The sequence below is a fragment of the Lucilia cuprina genome, chromosome 2, assembly GCF_022045245.1.
Source record: "Lucilia cuprina isolate Lc7/37 chromosome 2, ASM2204524v1, whole genome shotgun sequence".
Lineage (NCBI taxonomy): Eukaryota > Metazoa > Arthropoda > Insecta > Diptera > Calliphoridae > Lucilia > Lucilia cuprina.
In genome coordinates this window covers 6,742,649-6,754,200 of record NC_060950.1, presented here as the reverse complement: position 1 = coordinate 6,754,200, position 11,552 = coordinate 6,742,649, and the positions used below count along the sequence as shown (strand labels likewise).

The 11,552-nt window shown below is 27.0% G+C and overlaps 1 long non-coding RNA gene across 1 annotated transcript in view; it reads left to right on the top strand.

Annotated features, from left to right (window-relative positions):
• Positions 1–4,320: 4,320 nt before the first annotated feature.
• LOC124421369 overlaps positions 4,321–11,552 on the top strand; it is a 29,212-nt gene continuing 21,980 nt past the window's right edge. The window contains exon 1 of the long non-coding RNA XR_006941614.1: positions 4,321–6,221. This is a non-coding gene — a long non-coding RNA (uncharacterized LOC124421369). The remainder of the gene's footprint in view (positions 6,222–11,552) is intronic.

The following is an 11,552-nucleotide window of genomic DNA, read 5'->3' as shown; positions in this document are numbered from 1 at the left end:
AGAATTTTTTTTGTTTAAATTCCTTTTATTGGTCTTTGCAATAAAATAGAAATAAAAGAAAGCAAAAAAAACTTATGTTGAATTTTCTACACCCTTTCCAAATTTCCTAAAAACACAAAAAAATCCTTCGGCCAAAGGCCATTGACAGTGTACCATAAATTCTTAATAAAAAAACCTGTAACGTAATTTATAGTCCTGATTTTTCTTGTAGATTATTGACACTATCTGCCACTAACATTTCTCGCATACACTTGTTGTTATCATTACGATATGCTAACAACAACTGAAGCTGATATTAAACGAAAAACTTTTAACATGTAACGGAATTTTAGGTAAATTTGTTCGTGAGCCTGCGCAGTGGTTATGAGAAAAATTGTATACTCTTTGGTAATATTTCATATGTATTTGGAATTACTCCTGTGTATGTAAGAATGGTAAATGAAACGTAGGAATTATTTAAAAATGAATCATGTTAGTTAACAGATGTATACAGTGGCGTTTTTGTATTATGGTAGAGATTTTAAGAATTAATGTTAAATGTGTTTGAAAAACATAAGTTACTACATTAACATTAACACTTTACATAAAGTAAGGGAATCTTTTCGTTTATATTTAAATGTGTGAGATCGGCCCAATATAAATTACATTTAAACCATTACTTTATATGTATTTCAAATTTCCTAATAATATTTCTTGGTACAGAATTCTTTTCATTTCTAAGCGAATCCTTTCGTTTATATTTGTGTGAGATCGACCCAATACGAAAAACATTTGCACCATGAAAAAAATTTCTTAATAATATTGTTTGTTCTCTGCTTAAATACCAATATAATAAAATACATTCATACATACATACAAATACGTGCATTGATATTAAGATAATAAATTTAAAATATGTCCTTCGAATTTATATTTATTTACTTTACAAACACAACAATCTAAGCAATTAAGAGTTTGATAATTTTTTATATTGCCTTGATTTAATTTGTATTGTGTTTGATAAAAAAATAAATCTGAAACAATTAAGAAAACCGCAAATATTAAATTCATATAAATTGTATATAAATTTTAAAATTTGCCAGTTTATCAATGCAAATAAAAAGCTTTAGTCTGTAAAATTCAAATTTGTATTTTAATAATCTGGTGGACTTCTTTGTACAAAAGTGTAGACAAAAATTCAGATTGCATGCTGGTTGGGTATAAAAATTGTTGAGTATTATCAGCCAAGAAACTGCAAGTGTTGCTAACATCCGAACAGGTCACAACTTTAAATGAACAGACCAAAAGCCAGTCCATTGAAAGTCTTTATACATTTATCGGACGTGCTTTATCGAATGCCATACACAGAGTATGTTGAAACTTTAAAACACTTATTCCAGAACATTGTAGCAAATACACGTAGGTATCCATTGCTTTATGGATAGCCTATATTTAAGACTCAGAAACATGGGGAGCCTCCTCAAAAAAAGCAAGTGTATTAGTATTGGACGTGCAGATTCAGACGAATGTGGAGCATATTGAGAGGATATAGAAAGTTTGAAGCACTTCCTTGCCGTTATCAGTCATTTGGTGCGACCGTAACGTTAGGAAACAAGAAGCAATTGTAAAGTTGTGTTAGTATAGGAGGTGCGGATTAAGACGAATGTACATAGAGAGTATTTAGAGAGGATAGTGAAATTCTGAAGCACTTTCTTTGCTTTTGTCAGGCGTTTGCGATATTAAATCTAATTATCATGGAAGTCATATTATTATGGAACATCCATAGAAAACTTCTTAGGAATTACGTCCAGAAAACTGAAAAGGAGATTCAGTTGTATGGGGGCTAGGTGAATTAATAGGAAAAGAGAAGATTATGTATCAAATAACTTCAAAACTGAGACATGTAGTTTGATGACAAGGTTTACATGGATGGACGGACAGACATAAAATGTTTCTATAGCAATTGCAGTATTAGAAAGTGATTCTAAGCTAAATGATATATTTTAAAGTTGGACTTTACAAACAGCACAAACCCACTAAAATGTTGTGAAAAATAAACTAGGATATTAAATTATTCGGATTTTCGAGTTTTGGTTAGTTTAATTGACAAATAGTTGTAAAATCGGTAATAGAATTTTTTAATAATTTGTTTGCTTTTTAACAATATTTTTTCTCCTTTAACAACCCAACAAAAATAATACGAAGTACTTCCATAAGAATAACATTTATCATTACTTCAAAAGTAATACTAAGTGATTTTTTTACATTTTGATGAAGTGATGTAAAACAATTCCCACATGTATGTTTCTTTTATATAATTTAGAAATCGAATCAGTTCATGTATTTAAATCTATGGTGCGTATGATGAATATTTTCATGTAAATATTACGTATACGTATGTATATGAAATGGTAACATTGATAAATGTTTTTCTAGATTATTGATTGCAAATTTAAGCGATACAATTACTTTTTATACAAAATCAATTATATGTAGTAATTGAAATTCCATTTTTTCTCATATGTTAAACTTCAATAAATAAAGTAATTGAAAGCGAATTTTTGGTAATTGAAATCGTATTTCAGTTTTTTTTTTTTTTTTTTTTGTGTACATATATTAAACTTATTTTTATACCCTACACCACTTTTGTGGGGAGGATATATTGAATTTGTGCTGATGTTTGTAACGCACAATAATATTGGTCCTATACCCACCTTAAAGCATACCAATCGGCTTAGAATCATTTTTTGTGTCGATTTAGCTATGTCCGTCCGTCCATGTAAACCTTGTAATTGGTACATGATCTTCTATTGTCCCAGGGACGAATTCTATTGAAAATCGTTAAGATCGGTCCATTATTTCACCTAGCCCTCATACAACTGTACCCCCGAATAGGGCTTGTAAACATTTTAATCAAACGCCAGGTCGCAATAGTTAACATCGGTCCATTAATTCACCTCGGCCCTATAGAAATGAACCTGCCAAAAAGGGCTTTTAAGTTCATAATTATGTTTAATATACTAGTATTTCGACAGAAAGCTGCAAAACCAAGTTCTATACTAGTCTTGATAACCCTGATAAACTTTATTATTTAGGACCTCATTTGAGCTTAGCCCCTCTAAAAAGCCCCATCAAAATTTTACTTAAATATCCACTGTTTTATTAAACAGTAAATGGCTTTAGTATATCTGAGGCAAGGTACAATTCAAGTTAAATGCTTTCTGAAAACTAAATCATATTTTACTCGTATACAGGTGTAGGGTATTATATGGTCGGCCTCGCCCGACTATAACTTCTTACTTGTTTAAATTTAGTTCATTTATCCATGATTAAACCCAAATTTGCTTGCAGTATAATCGTAATTAAAGTCTTAATTACATAGTATTGTAATGGGATTGATGGAAAGATTGATATTGCTAAGTTGACTCACCAAATGATAAATCATCCTCACAAACACATAATACTATTCCTTAAAAACATTGCTTATATCGCATAATTTCCATAGGATTTATTAAACAAAGTGCTAAAAAATCATTATCAGTTTTAAGTAAATTTACTCAAAAAATGGCAATAAATAATTACTACACAATGCCCCTTTTATATTTTGAATATCATGAATACGATAATTATTCTAAATTTTTATAAAATTGTACAGCACCTCATAAGTTTACATATTTACATAGCTTTTTAATTAAATGAGGATTAAAAAATGTTCAAGAATTTAAAACAAAATTCCTATGCATATTGCACAAAGTGTTAACGTGTCAATTAAATCTTTAAAAATAACTTCATGGTGTTTCAAATTAAATATAACCCAAACGTGAAAATATGCTTTTACCCTAAAACACATTAAACTTCAGTAACAAAAATCAAAAGAGCTATACAAACAAACAAAAAATAATAAAAAAAAACACATAAATATTTTGGCAATCTTAAAAAATTATAATGAAATTTTACAATAACGTGACATGAAATGGCTAAAAAATTTTGTAATTTTTGTTACTAGAAGACTTTTAAAAAAATGGCAATGACTTTAAAATAAAATAAAAGAAAATATTAAAAAAAAAGTATGAAAAAACAAACAACTACAAAGATACGAAGTAAAGCAGAGACACATCCCTAAATTTTAAGGTTTTTTTGTTTGATTTATTGTAACAAAAAATATATTTCATTTTGTGTGTGTGTGTGTTTTTTTTTTGCCAACGGAAACAAATATTTCAATTCCATTTCATACCATTTTAAGGATACTACAAACGAGTTGTTATTACACTACTATTATGTGTTGGAGAGTTCAAAGGAATTTAGCAACATTTGTTAAGTTTAGTACGCCATAGACTTTAAACCAGTTAAATAGTTCACAGCATTTGAAACTAGAATATAGTTGCAAAAGAAAACTCTTATTTAGAAAATAATATAAAAATGTAAAATTGTAAAAAAAAAAACATAAGGATGTTGTGACACAGTGAAACAAAATGGAAGGGAAATGCTCAAAAAAACAGATATGTAAAAGAAATGTTTAAAATAATTTTATTTGAATTATCCCGGAATAGCAATAAAGTTAACACATAGACTAACGGGCGCTGGCAAAAATAAATAGAAACAGACACAAAAATAAACAAAAAGCTAAAACAATGAGTAGTAAATTGGTTTAAAGAAAAGAGAGTAAAAGAGTAAATAATGGAGAGAAAGGAGAAAGAGAGAAAATATTGAGTAAAGGATGCTGTAGTATTTCATTTCCGTTTAAGTTAGAGAACTAATGCAAGTGTAAGTGTGTGTGTGTGTTGCAATGTTCTCAATTGAACTAGTTTGCTAAAAGCATAATTTTGTTGTTGTTGCTTTTGAGTGCGTGTTATTGTGCTACTAACAACGACAAAGTGAGAATGTGTGTTGCAAAACGACTTACTGACACACTCTTTGGATGCTTGGCTGTTAAACTATTATCTCATACTCTTGCGCGTTTTTTACAAAGAATATTAAAGCTAACTACAAAAAAAAAAATGAAAAACGGAAACAAGTTACAAAAACTCCCCAAGAAACGCTCTCATTTAATTTGAAACAAACACTTCGTTCAGAATCGTCTACATCCAAAGCAAACACTTCGTCTTGACTGTTTTTATGCCATTTTTAGTTCAACACAAAATTTTCACATTTCGTATTTGATGACGCTTCGGTTTGTTCTACATTCAGTGTGGCAAGTGTTTATATGTGTCTGTGTGCAAATTTTTCTTACTCGTATTACGTTTTTGGTAATGAGCCATACGTTAAGTCGTCACTATCTTTAGACTCTTTCAGTCGTCATTGCGTGTTGTAGGTGGTCGGGTGGTTACTCTAGCTAAATACCAGAATTAGCAAAGAATGAACAAAAAACACACAAAACTTCAAATAGAAAAATAGAATATCTAAATGTTACAACAGCAAAAAGAAATGGAAAACAAAAGGAATATTGTCTAGAAAAAAATCCTCTTAACACTAGTGTTTGGCTTTCAAAATAAAAGGACCTCAAAAAAACATAAACCTGCATAGCAGCATTAAAAGAAAACAATGACTGCACACGAATTTCCGCAAAATAATTCTGGGAAAGAACGTTTAAATGATAACTTGACCAGTTATGAAACGCGAGTGGTGTGATAAAGATGTGTTGGTTAGCGTGTACGTTAATAAAGAAAAAGATGTAAAAAATAAGCAAAGAAATTCGACTTGAAAAATAAATTATTAAAAGATATATATAAGTGTAAAGTGCTAACTTAAAAATATGGCAAACAGTTTTAATTACAATTTTAACAAAATTTTAAACTTAACTTTAAATTTAATTAAACCATTCGAGTTTTTTTTTTTTTCAAAAGATTATATATATTTAAACTAAATACTTTAAATAAAACACTAAAGTTAACACTAAATTTTTTTTTTCAACAAACCAACCACTATAAACTAAATAAAAGTGTATTTAATATTTTATGGTTATTTCTTCCTCTATATAAAACTGCACATAATAACCACAACATTTGATTAAAATTCATGTTGGTGGTTACAGAAAGAAAAAAAATAAATTAAAAATAACACTTTGTGTGAAAAAAATTTAGTATGTGTTCATTATTATTTCTATTGCTGTTAATATAATTACTATTATTATTACATGCATTAGTTTTTAGTAATAACTAAAATCCTGCTAATCAATTATCACCATTTAAGCCTGTCGTTCATGTCTATTCTTTGTATGGTCGTCGATTGTTTTCTGTTTTGTGGTAAGTTTTTCAAATTATTTTTTATGAATTATACATAAACCATAGTTGTTTATTAAATGTTAAAATTTCAGTTCTTTAAAGATATATTTTCCTTTTTGGAAAATTTTATATTGGGGCAGGAAGAGGATCAGTCGCCATAGGGGCACATAGGGTAAACTTCGTATAACTAGAAAACCGTGTAATTGATTTTGTTTGAATTCCTACGATGTAAATCGACATTTTACTAAAATATAGATAAAATCAATAGCAAATTGTTGTAAATTTTGTGTGAATGAAACAATTATTATCTGGTTAATTATACTTTGTTTAATTATGAATTAAAATAACTTTCAATTTTTGTGTTATTTTGCTTGATTTTTCTAATGACAAATCTGCCTCGAGCCCTTGGCGACTCTACCCCATGAAAACGATCCGAACCAAGAAAAAAAATTAAGAATATGTATTGTGGTTTAATTTGAAAAGTGGTGCATGGTCCCTCTTATACTCTTTATTTATCCTTTATGTCTTATGCAGCAATCATTATTAAAGTTATCAATGTTTAACTACATAGTTTTTCCATATAAAAACAAGTTTTAATAAGAACTTCCTAAGAAGTAAAAAAAGAGTAGAATTTACTTCATTGAAATAATGAAAAAGACCCGAAGAAGTGATAATTTTATCACAGGCTTGTTATAGAAGCGATTATTTTGTTCCGAATTCACTTTGTCTGAAGTCATTTTTAGGAAGTAATTTTTATGTTCTTTTTTAGGAAGTTATTAGAAAATAAAATTGTAGTCTTTTCGAATACAACTAATTTGACTTACATAATATTATCATAAATAAATAAATTAATTAATTTAACATTATTCCACAAAAGGTAAAAAAAATCACTAAGAGCTACTTTGAAAGTAGCGTTAAATTCCAGCATAATGAACTTCCAAAAAAGCGAAAAAGAAGTAGAATATACTTTGTGTGAAGTACAAAAAAAAGATCTGAAGAAGGGTTTTCTTAGGAAAAAATTTATTTTTAATTGATTTTATATTAACTATATTTGAAGTCATTCTCAGGAAGTTATTTTTATGTAATTTTTTTTTTGTAGTCTTATCGAATGGAACTAATTAGACTTGAATGATATTAATAAAAATATATAAATTATTCACATTTATTATTCAACTCCAAAATAAAATTTTTTAAAAAAATGGATTATTTTAGCTTCTATGGAAGTCAATAAACATCACTTCCATAGAAGGTAAATAAATTTTCTTAACGCTACTTTTAAAGTTGTAGTAAATGTTGTTTTTTTGAAAGAACTTCGTCTAAGTTTTGCTGGAATGTTATTCCTTTGAAAGTATATATATCCTGTAAATATATTCTCTGTTCTTATTAACTCTGAGTTGATTTATTTTTTCTGAATCAAAATCATTGTTAACTGGTGTGACCTTCTAAAATATTCATAGAATTTTTCCATATTACAAAAAAAAAAAAAAATAATAATTATAACTCTAATGCACGACCCAATATGAGAAAGTTACATAAACACCAATTGACAGCATTAAAACATAACACAAACTGATTTATTTGGGCTTGGTATCACATACTACACAGAAAAAAATATCAGTAGTTTATTTTCAATTAACATGTTTTTCTCTTTATTTTATTTTTATTAAAATCAATCTTTATCTTTGAAACCTTAGTGTACAATTTTTATTACATTTTTAATTGATTCAATTAATTTTTTAATATATATAAAATTTTTTTCTGTCCTAAATTTCTATTTTAGTTTGAATTTCAATATTTTTTTTTTTGATTTTTTTTTGCTTGAAATATTTATAATTTTTAAACACTTAAAAAAAATTTTGGCATATAATATTCAAGTTTCTTGACAATTTATGGAATACTTTATATGTTCAATTGTGACAATAAAGTCATTTTTTTTAAATGCTGAACGCATTGTTAAAGCTCGAGTATTCCTTTAACGATGTGTGTAATCGATTAATAATTTGATTATTTTAATCACCTACTTAATTGATGTTCTACCAAACGGTTTGATTATTTTCCATTTGATTAATAAATTTAAAAAATATTAATTTGATTAATAAATTAATAAAATTTATATAAAAACTCAATTTTATATTTTTAAATATTTAATTTATACAATTAATGAATTAATCAATGTTAAATCTAGTCTCAATTATTGACATTAATTGTTATGATTATTTCGATAATTGAAAAAAAAAATATTTTTTTACAAAGTTGGTAATTGATATCATCATTTCAGTTTTAGCTTTTTTAGTTTTTAGTTTTTTTTTTAATAAAATGGGGTAAAATTTGAAAGGACTATGAGAGTTTCTTATGCTTTGTATTTTATCGTCAAAAATAATACATATCGCTCATTTAGTACAATACTAAAATGATGGAATATTCGGGTTTTATTACCGTTATTATCTACAAAACATAATTTTTAAAGCTTTTTACATATATAGGTATATTTATCAAATTTAGTTGGGTTATTTGAAAGGATTATTTATGTGCACCAAAATCCGAAGAAATACGCCTAAGAAGAAATAGACCTGAAAATACACTAGGTAGGCATCGAAATCAACACCTAAAGTCTACCAAGTGGGTTCTGGGTTCCTATTAGATTCTAAAAAGATCTAGCCATGTCCATCCGTTTATCCATCTGCTCGTTGAAAACACGATAGAGTCCAAATGGACGTATCTAGTGGCTGCAATTTTGCACAAATACTTTTAATTGTTTGCAGTTTTTTTTTTTGGTATCAAAAATGGGCAATATCGGGCCACAATATGTTATAGAAACCCAAATCTTTTCGTAAAATTTTATAAGGATAATATTTGGCCCTATCCTCCATGTACAATCCAATTTAGAAAAAGACTTTAATGGTCATAACTGACCTTAAAAGGAATATGTAAAAATAAAATTCTACTTAATAATGTTCTAAAGGAGCTAAAATCATTTTCTTACATTTTAGGAGGAAGGGGGCATAATTGGCTCTATCCTTATATAAGGTCCTCTTTAGAAAATGACTTTGACGTGCATTATTGGCTCAAAAAAAGGAGTGCAGCTGTAAAATTCTATTTTAATGAGTTTTTGTGACAAAAAGTCTCATATTATAAAGATCGGTCTTTAACTGACCCATCCCTGCGCGTACAGAGCCAAAAGCTCTCTACAAAATTTTATAACGATCAGTCTGAAAATAACTGATGCATGTACTGGTGTTTGTAATACCCAAACATATTGGAGTTCAGATAGCTATTTTTTAGTTGATTTTAAAAATTTTTCTAGAGGAAGAAATCCTTTTTTGCTCAAAAGAAAGCTTGTAATTTCCTGCAAGGTTCTGATAGTCCTTATTAGGATGTGAGTAGTATATCTATCAAAGATGCTATTTTTTAACTCAAGGATAAGTTTTTTTTAATAGTTGTCATTTAATTTCCCACATTTTCCCAAAAATGGATGTTCTTCTTTTTAAAAATACGCTCAAATTAAATGTCAAGTATTGAAATAAAGTTTTTTTTTATATTTTCATCTCTAAGTTTGTAAAAATCTCTACTAATTATTGAGTGCTTTAAAACCTATTTATACTACTAATGACCCAATTATTTAAAAGTCCTGTTCTCTGTATGTATTTTTATATATCCAATTACATTTTATTAACTGCAGCATACAGACGATAACATACCATACATATATACAGATAAAGTATTTAAATAAATTGTTATTATGTAAAAATAATCTATCTATGTGTATAAACCTCATCATAAATTTAAATTCCATTAAACAAAAATAATTGCATGTAATTTTATTTTTAATGGCAATTTTATATGGTGTAAATTCAATAGATAATTTATTTTTGCGTAGATGACTGCGTTGTTTTATACACTAAAATATATATAAAAAAAATTAGGGTGGCTTTTGGTATATTTCTTTAAAAATTTAAATAAAAATTAAATTTTAAAAATTTGTATACTAAAGTGTTTGAAAATGACTGCCTCCTTAATCAACAAAAAATCGTCTATAAGTAGTAGCATGTTTACTGGTATGTCGAATAATTTAATTGCATTGTAATTCAATAAATTAGTTTTTTTTCCTGAACCATGGTCTGTTTTTGGTTGCCAAATTATAATTTAATACGTTGTGTTTTTTTGCCTGCTTTGGCGACCTATTCAAATAAATTAAAATTTAGTTTGTATATTTTAAATTGTGTAATTATACATAATTGATCTATTTAATTAAAAATGCGTGCACGTTTGTGTTGAGAAAAAAAAAAAATTACATATTTGCAAATAGCAAAAGTATTTTTAAAAAATATATATATTAGGAAATAAATTAGTTTAATGAAATGTTATTATTGCAAAAAACAAGACAAAAACTTTGAAGAGAACATTTAATTAAATAATTATATAAATATGTAGAGTAAAACGGAAGTGAGAATAGGAAGGATATTGTATTACAAAAAAAAATATTTTTTTAGTTTTATTTTTGATTTATAAAGAATAAAAACTCGTTTGTTAAACAAAAAGTAAAATTTTGTTTCATAATATTTTATGACCTTTTTGACTAGAGATGCATACATATAATAATCGGTATAATAATAATCCTCAAATATTCAATATGTGTCAATTTGCCATTGTTCAGTTTTATTCTCCCATTAAATAAAAATTCTTTACTTTCCCTTTAACAACACAAAACTAAAAATATCTCCAAAAATTTATTCATCTCTTAATTTTAACGCCTCTTAAGTTTATTAACAATTTTGTGTTCAATGTTGCATTAAAATTACAATACAAGTCTAAATCTGAAAAATGATTAAGGATTAAAGGAAATTGATATCTATACACGTAACCAACACACAAACACTCGCACACACTCATACACATACTTATATGGTTAATTATGCTTAAACGAATGTTATAAAAGAAAAACGAAGACATGCTGATGATTACGATTACAATAAAATACAATTAAGTAACAAAAATCCTTTTTAATCAAGGATATGAGAAAAGTAAAAAAAAAAATGTGTATGTGTATATAACAACAACGAACCTACTGAAACTTAATGTATTGAATATTAAGTAATTTTGTTGGGATATTTGAGTGCGAATGGTTATGTACGTAGTTGATATGATCGTATTAAAAAGCAATAAAATTAGTAAAGAAATTTACTAGGAATTACATGAACAAAAAAAAATTGAATCAGGACTGTAATTGAGCAATTTGTTAAATATAAAGTTGTAGATAGATAGATAGATAGATAGATAGATAGATAGATAGATAGATAGATAGATAGATAGATAGATAGATAGATAGATAGATAGATAGATAGATAGATAGAT